This window comes from Coptis chinensis, chromosome 9 (genome assembly GCF_015680905.1).
Source record: "Coptis chinensis isolate HL-2020 chromosome 9, ASM1568090v1, whole genome shotgun sequence".
Taxonomy (NCBI): Eukaryota; Viridiplantae; Streptophyta; class Magnoliopsida; order Ranunculales; family Ranunculaceae; genus Coptis; species Coptis chinensis.
Window position 1 is genome coordinate 79,765,874 of NC_141464.1, and position 17,519 is coordinate 79,783,392.

The 17,519-nt window shown below is 36.9% G+C and overlaps 1 long non-coding RNA gene and 1 pseudogene across 2 annotated transcripts; both read left to right on the forward strand.

The window, feature by feature from the left end:
* The first annotated feature begins 5,596 nt into the window (after window positions 1–5,596).
* Window positions 5,597–7,498, forward strand: LOC147478470 (uncharacterized). Its single transcript, XR_015207372.1, has 2 exons — window positions 5,597–6,053; window positions 6,695–7,498. It is a non-coding gene; the product is annotated as an uncharacterized LOC147478470 (long non-coding RNA).
* Window positions 7,499–12,936: 5,438 nt separating this feature from the next.
* Window positions 12,937–14,443, forward strand: LOC147478471 (putative MO25-like protein At5g47540 pseudogene; annotated as a pseudogene). Its single transcript, XR_015207373.1, has one exon. The product of XR_015207373.1 is annotated as a putative MO25-like protein At5g47540 pseudogene (transcript).
* Window positions 14,444–17,519: the final 3,076 nt, after the last annotated feature.

Genomic DNA, 17,519 nt, shown 5'->3' on the forward strand with positions numbered 1-17,519 from the left:
TGTTATGTCTCTTTTTTTCTTGTTCACTACTAACCTGTTAAGATAAAATAATGTTTTTATTTCTGCTATGTCTCTAGTAGCCTGCAATTCAACTTTTAATTGAATACCTAATGCAAAAGAAAAGGTACTGGTGTTGCCATAAAATAACTTAACAGCGAGCAACTTGTATTTTGCACTTCCATATGAGATAGTTGACTCAAGTATTGCACATGCATACATGACTCTAAAATCCTGTTACCAAAAGAAAATAATCCAAAGAATATAAATTGATGAGAACTCTCTAAAATCTTGTTATTACCAAGGAAAGCCAAGGAATATAGATTGAAAAGATTGACCATTGACGCTTACATATCTTGTTTTGATCACACGAAGACCGTCTAAAAATTGATGTTTCCATATTATTATAAGTTTAATTCCCGCCACCACACCCATGAAGTACCATTTTCTAACAACAACTTCATATTGCATCCATTTTCTAACAGCAACTTGGATATTGATAACACACTCAAGAGGGAATGTGATGCCTAAGCTTTTGGCCGGCCTGTGCCACTTTCACCAAGCCAGATCAGCTTGTACTGGAAAGGTCTCTTGCAGTGTGTGGTGTGCCAGGTGAATAAAGGTGTTTACTATGAATAAATGTTCTTTAGCGCTGTATTTGAACTTGAATCACTGGCTTTCATATTGTAAGTGCAAAATCTTCGCGTCAATTGAATCAAGTACCTCCCTGAATTCCTTATTCCACTTTTAACAACCTTCAATCCTCAACATTTACCAAAAAAGAAGAAAAAAAAAGTTAAAATTTGGTTACAACATGATCTAGCAAGCAATTTTAGACAAACCCATAATGAGGTGTGCCAAGTGATCAAAACAACTAAAATTCAAATATTTTAGAAGGAATGTGTCTGCCAAAGCTTGTGCCCCATACAACTTTCATCCAAACATGTCTAATGCAAAGATTGTAGCCTATGCTCAATAAAAACTCCAAGCTAGATCGGTTAAATTCCAATCAGTAGTCCAACCTATGCCTCCCTGCAATGCTTACCATTCAAAAAAAAAAACACTGATAATGTAACAACAAAATTGAACTACAAAGCAAATTAGGAGAACCCCCAACAAAAAGAAGTATGGGTGACTAATTTTTGATGTCGGGATATGCTACGCATAAAATCAATATAATACGTGGATCCAAAACAAACCATCAGCCTTATTATTTGAAAATTTTCATGACGTGGAAGAAAATGAATTATGATACATATGGCACTAAAACAAATAAAAAAAAATTGTATAAGCAACATTTACGTTGGGTCGATTTGGCCACTGAATGGAGAATATCAAGATGGACAAAGTATAAGTTTGAGAACACGTGCATCATGCATCCAGAAATATCTTTTCAAATCCCTACACACTTTTATGAAACCCAACTCCTCATTGAACAACTTAGTAAGCACCCCATTCTAGGCTCAAGGTTGTATAACACCTTGACCAAATTTACATTTATCGACGGTGGACTGAAATGTCCCAAAGGCTGGTTGGATTGGCCGAATCGACCTTACATTTTCATATATTAATTTCACTATCGCTAAGCATTCAACCAATCACAGTCTCCCATAAGCATGGCTCAACAAAAAGATAAGCAAATAATCAATGACTGACCATCAAAACTCCACAAAATAAAAATGGGAAAATAATGAAGGAGAGTACCGCAAAGAGGCACAATCAATAAAGTGGATCAAAGAAATAGTTTAGGTATGAAAGTTACCAATTTCGGTGACAACCCATTCCCAAGGAATTACTACATCATTTGAAGCTTTGATTTGGCATAATTTAGACTTATGCTCAACGTTCAACTTCAAATGCATAGTTCAAAAATATAAATAGAGGCAAAGCAAACTATGAAACACTCTACATGATAAAATTTGGCAAATAATAAAGAAGTACGACAAATAAGAAAATGGGAAAGGAGAATCACGATTTGTAATGAAATAACGCCATCAAGCAGTATCTTAGGCACTTTCCCAACGGCACTATAAGTTGCATTTTTCAATTCTAAATAGATAGTAGTGCTATGTTCAACCTACTCAGGCAGATGAGACATACATTGCTCAATCTAGTGAAGACTTCACATAGTATCCTATGGTATAAGAACTACAATGGTCAAAAACATGATTCTTTTGGTAGGGTTTAACTAATATATTGTTGGGGGAATTATTAAAGATATCTTTTTGTGTAGACATCATTCCTTTAAGGTAAGCATTCTTACAATGCCAATCACATTTAAAGAAACCTAAAACCTAACAAATCCTTTTTAAAAAGATAGGCGACCTCTATAAGCAGACTGAAAAGGTGATAAAATGAAATCAAATAGAGAATAAAGTAAAGAAAGTTCTATTGTTGCAAGCTTTAGATCAATGAAGATTGGGAGGTAGAGTTGGAGAAGAAACTTCCTCAAAGAGAACTTTGAATGAAGAAAAGAATAAAGTGTATAATTGCGCTTAAAAATAAATAAGTTCCGAATAACTTACCTTCTATAATGGTGTTAGTCAAATTAACTTGCTTTCATCAATCTTAGCCTCCAAAACACTATTGATTTTGTTATTTGGTTATCTAAGCCACTTGATGTAGAGACTAATACCATACAAAATGTTTTTGAAATAAACAACTACTCTAATAATAGCACGGGGAATATATTTTTCAAGATAGAGTTCAACATTATGGTGTATGTACTTACGCTTATGACAAAAATGAATGTGTAATTGTTTCTCTGAACCAAGACCTGAAAAGGCAAAAGATGAGATGTAAGGTGACTTGCAAGGAGAATTGCTACCATGAGCAGATGAATAGATAAATTCTTTTTGCATTAGAGATAGGAAAACAATATACTAAATCAAGAGTACCACTTGGTGTAAAACTATATTCAGCGATTAGTAAGGCTTTTGCATTAAAGAAAAAGAAGAAACAACTCACCTGTTTTTATGGAAATGGAAGTGAACTACTCCCTTGATTCCCTTTTTTTCATGGTGATATCGACGACACTCAAACCGAAAAGCAGGAGGGGTTTGAAGAAGAGAGCGAGAGAGTGGGGATTGCATAGGGTCGTGGGTTTCATTAAGCAAATTAAGAATATGAAGCGTTTTGGGAAGAATACGTGGTTTTAATTCTCAATCATTATGAAAACCTACCCGTTCTCTCTCACTAATATAGTCTAATACTAACCTCAAATGTAGGATACACATTGTCATTGGCCACTTCTTGGCCCCAAATAAATGTGTGAAGACTCTATCTCAACCACTGATTTTGTTTGTCTTGTCCTCACTCTAGTGCAATCCCAACAGTAGAGTATCTGACCGCTAAAATGCCTTAATCGTAATATATTTTTGACTTTAATTATTCTAAGACAAACAACAACTTAAGAAAACATAACAACTAATAAATCATATCAAGTGTACCAAGCATATCATCAAATTTTAGAAAAGCAGGTTAAAACAAATCGCACCACATACTCGAGTAATTCAAAACACGTCTACAAATGCTAATACCAATGCCCATTCTATATGGACTGCAACTGCTCAAGTTTGATCATGCAAGAATTAAGATAAAAGGAGCTATTGCCCATGTTGTTTGAAGGTCTAAGTAATCCACAACAATGTAAAGAGCTGTATCCACTAATAAATACTATCTCCAAATATATAATCACAAATAAATTGAGGTTGAGATCACGCACACAAATCTCTCCGATTTGCAAACTTGAATAACTTTTGATCACAAATAATTAGGAACATGACAAATGGGTAGATTGTCTAAGTATAGTCGCAATTAAAGAGATGCTTACGATGAATAAGTTAAGGGTGGAAGCGTTCCTAAGAATAGCAACCCACTACCCCAATGCCCTTAAGGTTAAGCAACCAATTCAAGAAGGTTTTTCAACCTTTTCTGATATTAGATCTTTCTCGACATTGTGTTATAAAGCAAAGAAGGCGATATATGTAATGATATTAGCTTATGTTAGTAAGTATAATGATGATGAACTTCAAAGCTTCAAATGTGTAGTTCAACAAAAGAGATTACTTATTGGAATATCCCATGTTAAACAACATAAGAAAAATTGTTTGGGCATGGTATCGTGGCATCAAACTTTTGACTGAATTCCCTAAGTAGATCCAACATAACAATCTAAAGTGCCATTATAAGAAACTATTCACATACATACAACGCATAACTCACTCGGTGTATACCATACTACTTCAAGAACCATAAATAATTTTGTGTGCTTGTACATATTCAAATAAAAAGACCACTTAGCCTTTCCAATCTTTGCTATTGCTTCAACCTCACTTAATCATAAATTGAATAAATTTAATCTCTGAAAGTTTAAATAAGAACCCTTGTGCATTGATACTCCTTTAAAAGCCTACATTTATTCGAGTGGAAGAGAAGCATCACATTTTTCAAAAAGTTGAGGAAAAGAAAAAAAAAATCTAAAGCTAGTGCAGTAAAAAGTTATCAAATTGAGACCAATAAACTACCTACATCTCAATAGCTAGCAACAACAAAATATTTTCTTTTTCCTCGATTGATTAGGATCAAAGTGTGTATCGATTTCAATTCAAATAGCCCAACTAAACTATAAATCAATCTAGTGCTATTTAATGGCGATTTTTTCACACCAATCCAAATATCCATGGATTAGAAATTAAGTGTGCCCATAAATCAAATCAGAAATTTAAAGCACACTAAAATGCATATAAGCTACAATACGAACAATACAAAACGTTTCCTTAAATTTCGCAACTAAGGAAAGATAAGCAAAAAATTAAACAATAGTAAGCAAAAACTTTTAACCCAACTGTGGACTCGATCAAAACATTGTGATCATAATAAGTGAATCTTACCAGGACTGGTTAAAACTGATTAGGAATGTGCGAAAAATGCTACCATTTCGATGACATAGAATGATAGAACCATGAAAAATAAAGAATCACACTCACATCATCAAAAAATAAAATAAAAAATGATCAAAATAAAATGTGTAATGGCCCGCATTTGAGTAAATTCGAAGATAAATCAAACTATTGTAGAGAGGGATAACGGGTTTTAGAAGGTGAAAAAGGGATGGAGAGAATGAGACTTTATCAGAGAAAGAGTTGAATGTTAGAAATTAAATGATGGAGTAATTAATCTGAAGAATCCCATGCTAATGAAGATAAAATTGATCCGATGTATAGATGTTAAAGCATGCGTGAATCTTGGGTGTTTTATGTTTCAAAGTTGTTTTCATTTCCTTACTCCATGATCCTATTTTTACTGGTACTTAATTTGAATATTTAGAGTTATTTATGCCCAAGAATCATAGTTTCTACCGTTTATTATAACCTTAATTAAATGACAATTAATCTTAATATTTGGGGTTATTTATGACCAAGAGGCCAAGAGTCATGGTTTCTACACTTTATTACAACCGTAATTAAATGACACATTAAAAACTACTCAAAGGTGTTTCGAAACGATATGGAGCGTACACCTATGCCCCATCAAATGCAGATCCCCACGCGATCCCGACCACCCTTTGTCCTGCCATTGTTTTTTATTATAATAGATAAGTGTTGAAATGTTTGCTGTACTAGTTTTGGTCATTCTCATAGCTTCAAATCTTGTAATCTCATATGAGATGGATTTATTTGAGGACAAATCTTGCAACAATTTGACTATGTTATCAGATGCATGTACATGTAACAATGGAGCTTTTCATACTAATCCGGACACCTATTTTCCCATTCTTGATTTGAACACTTTAGTTCCTTAGTCGAGACCTTAAAAAAATGTGTGTCCAACAGTTTTTCAGGGAGAAGTGTTGTAGTCCATATCGAGACTCCAGATCATTGTCGTTTTCAGATCACATCGTTAAGAAGGAGGTACACTTGTTCTTTTCTGAAGAAGGGCAGATAGTATATGATTCTTTGATTGCTGAGGAAGACAAAGGTGCTGCTTGTTCTTTTTCTGATGATGAGGCCATGTTTAAAAAATCATATCATCCACCCCGACGGTATTTGAATCCAGTGAGTACTCCTAGTCCTATTGACATTTATGTTGTTTCTACTGTCCGAGTTAGAAATTACACTGTCAAAGTTCAATACAGGGGAAAAAAGAAGCAACTAAAGATATACATGAACAAGGATGTAGTAATGACTGTCAATGTTAATATAAAGGATTTCATAAATCAGGATCCATATTTTGGATCCATCATATGTTGGTCATAGTTGGGAGTTGATCAAGGAAAACTCCCAAAAACAGGATAAGCAAACAAGGCTACCGACAAAGAATATTGTGGTCTTATCGGTTCGTAGTTTGGTCTTGTTGGTAGCATGTGTAGCAGGCTTTCGTAAGAGAATAACTAAACGAAAATCCATTCACTGGTAGTAAAAAACAGCTAGTAACATCTCATTTCCTAAATTGTTAAACATATCTCGAGATCAACATGTCCTGGTTCACAGAACACAGCACACAGCACACTGCGGGGTGCAAAGAGATATTTACTCACTGTTGTAACGAAGAGGAAGGGCAAGAATCAAGGAAAGAGTTGCACAAATTTGACTCTTGCATGTTGTGCGTTGAGTGCATAATCCATTGCCGGTCTACCATGATATCCTCTTTGACTAACTCAAAACATGATTTAATCTGTCCCATTTCTCAATTCAAGGTGGTGCTACAAGGAGGGGATGCTCCTATTGGTATACGACTACATGCCAAATGGAAGCCTCAACAACTACCTTTTTGGAGGGCATGATAAGAGACTAAGTTGGAACGAGCGGTACAAGATCCTGGAAGGTGTATCCTCTGCTTTGCAGTATCTCCACAGCGAAAATAGACAAAAGGTGGTGCACCAAAGCTCAAAGCCAGCAACAGCATGCTTGACTGTAGCTTAAATGCGCGTTTGGGTGATTTTGGCCTCTCATGTGTTTTAGACAATGAGAAAACCTTTTACGAGGTATTTACAGGAGTACCTAGCAACCTCTGCTACACTGCACCAGAGTGCATTGCCAGTGGTAAGGCTACACAAGACTGATATATACGGATTTGGTGCTGTTCTGCTCGCGGTCACATGCGGTCGACGACCACAGACCACGATTGTTGGGTCTAGACTATTGGTTGACTGGGTATGGTCTGTATACCGTGAAGGTAGAAGCTGTAGATGAAAGGGTTGGACACAGTTATGTCTTTGATGAAGCAGAGAGGGGTTTGCTTTTAGGTTTAGCATGCTCACGTCCCACCTTGCTAGCTACGAACCCCAAACCATAATCAGTCCACAGCTCCTTAGGGGCGTTGTGACATTTAACCCACACAGGGATTGTTGTTACTATTGCTCGCTGTTTTTCAACACCTCGAGTCCATGGACTTATGATAAAGCAACGACCACCAATAAAGATTGGACCTTCCTCTAAAACTGCTTGACGAGCTTTATTGCCCGAGAATTTGAAATAGAACAGATCTTTATCCGCAATAATCTCAAATGACCCTTTATATTTCCATCGCTGTTGAAAAACGTTTTTCACATATGGGAATGAGAGGCGCTGTTCTATAAAGAATCCCACCATGTAGTCATTCCATTCATTACATCCTTGCATAATCAAATCCATCGGTACCTGAGTAACACCATTCACTTCTTGTAAAGTGAAGTGCTTTAGTGTTTTTTTAAGAGCAGACGCTCTATTTTGAAGGAATAAATTACTCCATGATGATGCAGTAGGCACTGAAGCAACTGGTGGAATTCCAACTGAGGAAGGTGCTGCCACTGAGGAGATAAGTGGCTAAGACCGTGTAGCATCTGCTGAGGGGGAAGGACCAGCACAAGGAGGCTGAGGAAGTGGAGTTGGATGGGAAGGAAGAGGAGGAAAAGAAGATATACTGCTATCCATCGATAGATCAGTCGAACTCCGAGATATCCATGTTCTCAGATGAGAAATCTCACATCCCTTGCTGTTTCCGATCAAAACCCCCGATAAAGGGAAGGTTTTGAGTTTGTTCTTACTGTTAGAAAAATGATTTGCTCAAATCCATTTAAATATGAATGAGTAGTTTGTCTCCCAAGTTACCCCACTTAAGATGAAATGGGTTTTTTCTTGAAACAGTACGTAATGTGAGAAAAAACTTTTCAAAATGATGCATTTGTTTGAAAACGATGCATTATGCCGAAAATGGTGCGACCTTTTCGAAATGCCAAGGTTTGAAACAAATGCATCATGCCGAAAAGATGCAACCTTTTCAAATAGGCAATCGGTTCAAACAGTGCTATATGTCGAAATGGTGTGTCCTTTTCAAAACATGTGACTTTTCAAAGAGTTGCTTACTTTTTCCCAAGAGTCACCGTGTTTGTTTCGAAAAGGCACCACTCACCTATAAATAGTGGATGAATTTGGAGAGAAAACACACCGGATCACACGAGTTTTGATCTTTCTCTTCTCCTCCGCTCTTAGTCAAATACTATGTTGTGTTCACGAAGTCTAAGAATTGAAGTGCTAGCTTTCTATAGAAGGAAATCCGTTCTATCTTGGGAGATAGTTTCCCATCAACCTTCAAGCACCGCGAGGGGGGAAAATCTGTCTTAAGGACATAGTGTATCTACACTAGGCTTCGGATTTAATTAAGAAGTACAAGACACTTACAAGACAAAAGGTTTGTATAGTTTGGTAATTGGTAAAAAGAGTAAGTACAATTAAGTTGTATATTCCTAACAACTTAAGACAGATTTTTCTTTTCTTCTTCTTCTTTACCCAACGAGAATTTGTTTATGTTTTCTTTTTTTTTTTGGTTTAAGGAAATAACAAAGTGTAGTTATATTTCGAATATGGCAACACCACTAGTTACTCCCTTTATTCTATCGTTCCTACCTGCCGTTTTCCATTCTCGTCCTCATGGGGAGAAGCCCGAAAAGTTCAATGGAACCGATTTCAAAAGCACCGCAAATGAAGATGCTCTTCTATCCGACTACCCCGAACTTGGCAAGGTTTCTATGGGATAAGGCTCCCCGATGTAAGCCCCGATGAAACCGACAAAAGGAGAAGGTTTTGGCCAAGGATGCTTGGTTTCATCTTCGATTTCTTGTGTAGAAATTACGCCCTTAGTGGGTTGGTTACTCATTATACAATGTGTATAGTGTGTTCAAGACTGCTAAGGAACTTTGGGATTCGTTGGACAAGAAATACAAGAGTGAAGATGCTGGCATGAAGAAATTCATAGTTGGTAGATTTCTTGATTTCAAAATGACGGATAGTAAGACCGTCATAAGCCAAGTCCAAGAACTTCAAGTAATCTTCCATGATGTCATTGCTGAAGGAATGACCCTAGGAGAATCTTTCCAAGTGGCTGCTATGATTGAGAAATTACCACCATCTTGGAAGGATTTTAAGAACTATCTTAAGCATAAACGCAAAGATATGAATCTTGAAGAGCTGATTGTCCGTCTAAGGATAGAAGAAGATAACCGCCTATCTGAGAAGAAGGGCAAGGATCCCATGGTGGCAAAGGCCAATGTTGTGGAAGGATCTAGTGCTAAGGGAAAGAGGAAGCACCAAGACAAAGCTCAAGGTGAAGAGAGTAGTACGCCTACTAAGTTCAAGGGCAAGTGCTACAATTGTGGGAAGGTTGGACATAAGGCAAGTGAATGTCGCAAAGCAAAAGAAGTATAAAACAAAAAGACTGAAGCCAATGTGACAATGGACACGCTTTCTAACAATGTTAATGACATGAACCTATCTGGCTGTGGTTTTACGAATGTCTCATGATTGGAAATGAAAGGGAATGGTGGGTGGATACTGGTGCTACTCGCCACATATGCTCCAACAAGTCGATGTTCACCACTTATCATGCTGTGGAAAAGGAAGAACAACTCTTTATGGGAAACTCTTCTACGTCCATGGTTGAAGGCAAAGGAAAGGTGGTGATGAGGTTGACTTCTGGAAAGGAACTAACTCTGAATGAGGTGCTCTATGTGCCTGACATTCGCAAGAACTTGGTTTCTGGGTCGCTGCTGAGCAAGAATGGCTTTAAGTTAGTCTTTGTTTCTGATAAATTTGTACTAACTAAGAATGATGTATTCGTTGGGAAAGGGGCTATCTTCGGGATGGGCTCTTTAGGATGTCTTGTTTTACTATTGCGCCAAAAAGCGCCAATAAAGTTGAATCTTCCGCTTTACTTGATTGAGTCTTCACATGTATGGCATGGTAGATTAGGACATGTTAATTATGATACTTTATGATTAATTAATTTGGACTATATACCAAAATTAAAAATAGAACCACACCATAAATGTGAAACTTGTGTAGAATCCAAGTTGACCCGGATCATCCTTTCATTCCATTGAAAGAAGTCTTCAACCTCTAGACTTAATACACACGGATATATGTGATCTTAAGCACGCGTGGATTCTAGAGGTGGTAAAAGTATTTCATTACTTTTATTGACGATAGCACTAGATATAGTTATGTTTACTTGTTGAGAAGTAAAGATGAGGCAATTGAAGTGTTCAAACACTATAAAAATGAAGTTGAAAATCAACTAAGCAAAAAGATTAAGGCTATAAGGAGTGATAGAGGAGGTGAATATGAATCACCTTTTGAAGGTTTCTGTTCTGAACATGGAATCATTCATCAAACTACGGCTCCTTATTCACCTAAATCAAACGGTATTGCGGAATGCAAAAACCGAACTCTAAAAGAGATGATGAACGCTATGTTGTTAAGTTCTGGTTTACCCCAAAATTTGTGGGGGGAAGCTTTGCTTTCTGCCAATTACATTCTCAACAAGATTCCTAACAAGAAGACGCTTAAAACACCATACGAATTGTGGAAAGGTCATCAGACTTCCTACGAATTCTTAAAAGTGTGGGGGTGTCTTGCTAAAGTGGAAGTCCCTAAACCTAAGAAGGTGAAGATAGGACCATTGTTAGAAAAATGATTTGCTCAAATCCATTTAAATATGAATGAGTAGTTTGTCTCCCAAGTTACCCCACTTAAGATTAAATGGGTTTTTTCTTGAAACAAGACGAATGCGTGAAAAAACCTTTTCAAAATGATGCATTTGTTTGAAACAGTTGCATTATGCGAAAAGGGTGCGACCTTTCAAATGTGTAATCGGGTTTGAAACAAGATTGCATCATGCGAAAAGGTGCAACCTTTCGAAATAGGCAATTTCAAACAATCTTATATCTTTGAAATGGTGTGTCCTTTTGAAACATGTGACTTTTCAAAGAGTTGCTTACTTTTTCCCAAGAGTCACCGTGTTGTTTTGAAAAGGCACCACTCACCTATAAATAGTGGATGAATTTGGAGAGAAAATACACCGCATCACACGAGTTTTGATCTTTCTCTTCTCCTCCTCGTTCTTAGAGTCAAATACTATGTTGTGTTCACGAAGTCTATAGAATTGAAGTGCTAGCTTTCTATAGAAGGAAATCCGCTCTATCTTGGGAGATAGTTTCCCATCAACCTTCAAGCACCGCGTGAGGGGGAAATCTGTCTTAAGGACATAGTGTATCTACACTAGGCTCGGATTTAATTAAGAAGTACAAGACACTTACAAGACAAAAAGGTTTGTATAGTTTGGTAATTGGTAAAGAGTAAGTACAATTAAGTTGTATATTCCTAACAACTTAAGACGTAATTTCTTTTCTTCTTCTTCTTTACCCAACGTAATTTGTTTCTGCTTTCTTTTCTTTTTGTTTAAGGAAATAACAAAATGTAGTTATATTTCGAATATGGCAACACCACTAGTTACTCCCCGGCCGATATCGTTCCTATCGATGTCTCCCCATTCGCTCCTCATGGGGAGAAGCCCGAAAAGTTCAATGGAACTGATTTTAAAAAAACCGGGCAAATGAAGATGCTCTTCTATCCGACTACCCCGAACTTGGCAAGGTTTCTATGGGATAAGGCTCGATGTAAGCCCCGATGAAACCGACAAGGAGAAGGTTTTGGCCAAGGATGCTTGGTTTCATGCTGATTTCTTGTGTAGAAATTACGTCCTTAGTGGGTTGGCTGACTCATTATACAATGTGTATAGTGTGTTCAAGACTGCTAAGGAACTTTGGGATTCGTTGGACAAGAAATACAAGAGTGAAGAGTTGTTAGGAATATACAACTTAATTGTACTTACTCTTTACCAATTACCAAACTATACAAACCTTTTGTCTTGTAAGTGTCTTGTACTTCTTAATTAAATCCGAGCCTAGTGTAGATACACTATGTCCTTAAGACAGATTTTCCCCCTCACGGTGCTTGAAGGTTGATGGGAAACTATCTCCCAAGATAGAACGGATTTCCTTCTATAGAAAGCTAGCACTTCAATTCTATAGACTCAAATAACACAACATAGAATTTGACTAAGAACAGGGGAGAAGAGAAAGATCAACTCAGTGATCCGGGTGTTTTTTCTCCAAATTCATCCACTATTTATAGGTGAGTGGTGCCTTTTTGAACAACACGGTGACTCTTTGGGAAAAATTAAGCAACTCTTTGAAAAGTCACATGTTTCACCATTTTAACGACACACCATTTCGAACATATAAAGAATTGCACTTTTGAACCAAACTTTTTCATTTCGAAGTTGAAAAGTGTCGACTTTTCGCAATGATGAAACAAATCGCTTTTGAAACCAAATATCACATTTTTGAAAAACCGTCGCGACCTTTTCGCATAAATGCACCGCTTCAAACAAATTTAAATCATTTTGAAAAGGTTTTTAACACACATTACATACCGTTTCTTTAAAACCCATTTCATCTTAAGGGAAACTTTATTTCTAAAGAGACAAACTACTCATTCATATTTAAATGGATTTGAGCAAATCATTTTTCTAACACTTACCGCAACCAACCTAAGGATTAAACTTTACTACTTGAAGAAAAGAAATACGCGAGACTACTCTTATACCCTTAGAGAAAAGGAAGTAAGTTATTTCTAAGTCGAACTCCGAGATGCATGCTGAAACCAATATGGATATCATCAAAATAGAAATTGCGATTCTAAAAGGAAGCTACTTTGAGAAAACGTGTTGCATTGCATCTGTTTTACTCGTCGCCGCCTTGTTCTTCAACCCATTTATAAACACCAACCTTACCTTCTCCCTGAAAATAAAAAATATGTTGTAATCAAAGCAAAAGGGAATAGAAACTCTAATTTTTTTTTTTTTTTTTTTTCTCAAGTATGTCTCTACTTTTTCCCGAAGTTGAAGTGGGGTGCATGGTGCCCAAGAACATGAAGAGTATGTTCAAGCCCAAGCCAAAAACCGCAGTAGAGATCGTTTGTCTAACTAGAGACCTCCTCATCTTTCTCAACTCCAACAACTCTTGTCGTGAAGCCAAGCGAGAAGAAAAGGTCGTAGAGCTAAGTAAGCACCTCCGTGAATTGAAGTGTATTCTTTATGGCAGTACTGAATCAGAACCAGTTCCAGAAGCATGCGCGCAACTGACTAATGAGTTTTTCAAGGAGAATACGCACCTGTTGCGCCTTTTGATTGTTTTCCTTCCAAATCTGAAATTGGAGGCTTGCAAAGATGCTACTCAAGTCGTTGCAAATTTGCAAACACAGCAGGTTCGTTCACGGCTGATTGCGTTTGATTATTTGGAAGCAAATAAAGATCTTATTGATGTTTTGGTATCCGGATATGAAGACCCAGACCCCGTTATTGCCTTGGCTTATGGTACAATGTTGAGGGGGTGCATTCGTCGTCAAAGTATTGCTAGGTATGTGTTGGAATCTGAATGCCATATGAAGAAGTTTTTCGAGTTTTTGCAGCTTCCAAATTTTGAGATCGCATATGATGTTTCGGCAACTTTTAAAGAACTCATGACTAGGCATAAATCTACTGTTGCGGAATTTCTTACCAATAACTACGATTGGTTTTTAGCTGATTACAACTCAAAACTGCTGGAGAGTCCCATACACATCACCAGAAGACAAGCTGTAAAGCTTTTGAGGGAAGTGTTATGTGATCGTGCAAATTATATGGTTATGAAGCGGTACGTGAGCTCAAAAGATAACTTGAGGACTCTAATGCAACTTCTTAGGGAAACTAGCATGAGTATCCAGATAGAGGCGTTTGGTGTGTTCAAGCTGTTTGTTGCCAATCCAGATATGCCTTCTGCTATTGTGCAAATACTTCTAGTTAATGCAAACAAAATTGTCCGGTTATTGGTAGACTTGGATACCGAAAAACAGGATGATAAGTTTGAAGGCGAGAAAGTTCGAGTTGTGAAACAAATTGCTGCACTTGCATGAAACCAGCACACGGCAATTCATAGAATAATTGGTTTGTTTGGAGCTTTATAATCTCCCAAATTGTATATAAGTGTTAGCTCGTTTATTAGAACCAATATTCATGTTCCAGCCATCGGCTTTATTTTTCTTTAGTTGTATATAATTAGTTTCCTGCTTTCTTTTTTTTCGATAAAGAATTAGTTTCCTTCCTTGGCTATAGTACTGATTGTAAGTTGTAACAAGTGCTCATCTCATTATCTCAGGAATTGGATAGTAAAACATTTAACTCATTATCTTTCATTCTAAAACAATGATACCTCAAAATTTGAGCTATAAATCTGCCTTTGAAACTTACTAGATACATTAGTATCTAGACTCCAGGAGTGATTTTCTTTTCATTCACTTTTATTTCAATACTTCTTGCTAACCATAAACTACTTTGTCATAGGCTCATAAAAATCTTACATGGATGAGCCCTGAGCATCCCCCGTCACATAATTGTGTATAGTACTATCTAACGGTGGAATGAAAAAGAAATCAGAGTACCCAACAACAAGCTTTGCAAGGTAGTCGAAAGCAATGGCTGAATCTACATTGCTCTAGCATGTGCACCAAAACACCAAATCACAATAGAATAGTGGATACGGTTAGCGGGTTTGTGTTTCGACCCAATGGTCTTTCTCCCACCAGCCACTCGTATGTGTGGGAAAATTGACACGTTTTTTACTAAATTAAATTACTAATACTTTTTAGACCTACAATTATTGGATAGCGTTGGTTTGCATTGAAATACAAATGAACAAATGAACACGTCTCCATATGTAAATCAATGGTTATCATTATTAAGTCAGTTAAGTCAAATTAGTAGGTGTATGTATCATTATTGAAATTAAATTCCCAGCTCCCCATTTTGCCCCTCTCTCTCCTCTCACAGTTAGAATAGTAAATTTAACTAGCAATTATGTGGGGGATTTATTTTCTGCCAGCCATTGTCAGTGGCATGTAGACTTGTAGAGCATATGTCATTCCGCTAAAACTCGCTCTATAGGTACTAAGGGGCTATTTGTTTTTTTGGGTTAACTTATAAGAGGGTCTTATAAGACCATATGTTATAAGAGGGTCTTATAAGATGGTTTTATAAAGTGGTTTGTTTTTCATTTTAAGTTCCTCTTATAAAGACTTCAGAAAAATAAAAAACAAATACATAACATCTTATAGATGGTTATTTGATAAATATAATCCTACTTTACATCACATTTAACATGAATAGATTAATTTGAAACAAAAATATAGTTTGATTTTCGATTTCAAATCAATTTTGATAATTAGAATATCGATTTGAGGAAACTACTTTAGTTAGTTGGTAGTGGTGGTAGTGGTCTTAATAGCACGGTGGTGGTGGTAGTAGAAGTGATGATATTGGTCTTAATAACACGATGGTGGTAGTGGTAGTAGTAATAGTAAAAAGTGGATATCTTAATAACACGGTGGTGGTGGTGGTGATAGTCTTAATAGTACGATGGTAGTGGTAGTGATGGTAGTGGTAGTGGAGGTGGTGGTGGTGGTTTTAATAGCACGGTGGTGATGGTGGTGATAGTCTTAATAGTATGGTGATAGTGGTGGTGGAGGTGATGATGGTAGTGGTAGTGGCGGCAGTGGTGATGGTGGTTTTAATAGTTTGGTGGTGGTGGTGGTAGTGACGACATTAGTGGTGGTGGTTTTAATAGTTTGGTGGTAGCTAGGGCAATGAAATTATTTGGAAAAGAAGATAATGAAAAGGAAAGAAGAGATAAATGAGGTTAGGGGTATATGAACGGGGGTGTTTGAGTCATTTTTCAAGTTATAAGACTTATAAAATTGAAATATATCCAATTTTGGTACTTATAGAATTGGAGCTCTTATAAGACATTTTAGTAGAATGCATCTTATAAGAAGCAAAAAACAAACTAAAAAAATATCAAAAATCACTGGCCACATCTTATAAGAGGTTATAAAACCTCAAGGTATTATAAGAGACAAAAACAAAAACAAATGGCCCCTAATATTAAGAACTGTATCATATCCTAAAGTGGGCAGTGCAATGAGAACCACAATAGTCCAACAGGGTCATCTTAAAGTCAAACTTTGCCAATTACGAAAGCAGCAAAATCAGTATGACTGAACCAAAAGGATGATAGCAACATAAATAACCAAAGGATGAGTGGACTACCAAAAGATATATTGCATTATGTCGAAAGCTCTGTACCAAAAGGATGATAGCAACATAAAAAACCAAAGGATATATTGCATTATATTCCATTTTATAGGAAGTGAAACGAAACTTAGAAGGATAACCAGCTTCTGTGGAAAGCTCAAAAAAGCTAGTATGGTGAAAAATTGGTGCTTAAATGGTACTATGGTGTATACTGGGAAATATTCTTCCCCAGTGCCTTTTGTTGGCTTATATACTGCAGCAGCGACTTTGGTATGCTTAATACTAATACTCTGTGATTTATGTGATGGGTTTCGTCGGAAAAAATCATGGTTTCCTTGTCGATACTTCTCGCTTAGTTCAGTTACCTTAACACTTATCTCAGTTGCTTCAAAGCTACCAGTAGATCTCACCACTCCCATGCCGAGTGCTCAAGACCAGTTATCTAAGCTCACTGGCACTGTATTTATATGCATGTCTATGGGTTTTCTCATGCCTTCACTTGGAATTTTTGGGGAAATAGAGTCCTACTCAAACTTGGTGGCACTGAGCATATTTGTGGTTACTGTTGTAGTAAATATATGTATACAAATGGCCACTGGCGTTATCTTTTATTTCCTTGTAGAGCATTCGATTGTCCTGTTCTCCATGTTGGTATTACTGATTATGTTGTGGGCTTTTGCCTTCGATATAATTGGCCACAAGGGAGTTTCCGTTGATCGAAATAGAGAGATCATCACAAAGGGCTCTGAGAGGAGTATGTTACAACGACTAAAACTGTGTTACTTACTTGGTTACAGCTCCTGCCCGCAATTAGTACATAGATTCCCACATTTTGGCACTTTGAGCTTGATTAGCACGATCTGTTCAGCGGTTCTGGTAGAAGCTGTGTTCCGATCTATTGTCTTTAAGGATATACGATTCTGCAAAGGAAGTTCTGATTATGAATGGTCAATGCCAATCCTCGTAGGGACTCAAGTTATCACTGTTGTAGTCATTAACTTTGCAAATGGATGCAGATGGCTCACACTTGCTGACGACATGACCCGGATTAACACAAGGCGTAAACAGCAACCTCACCG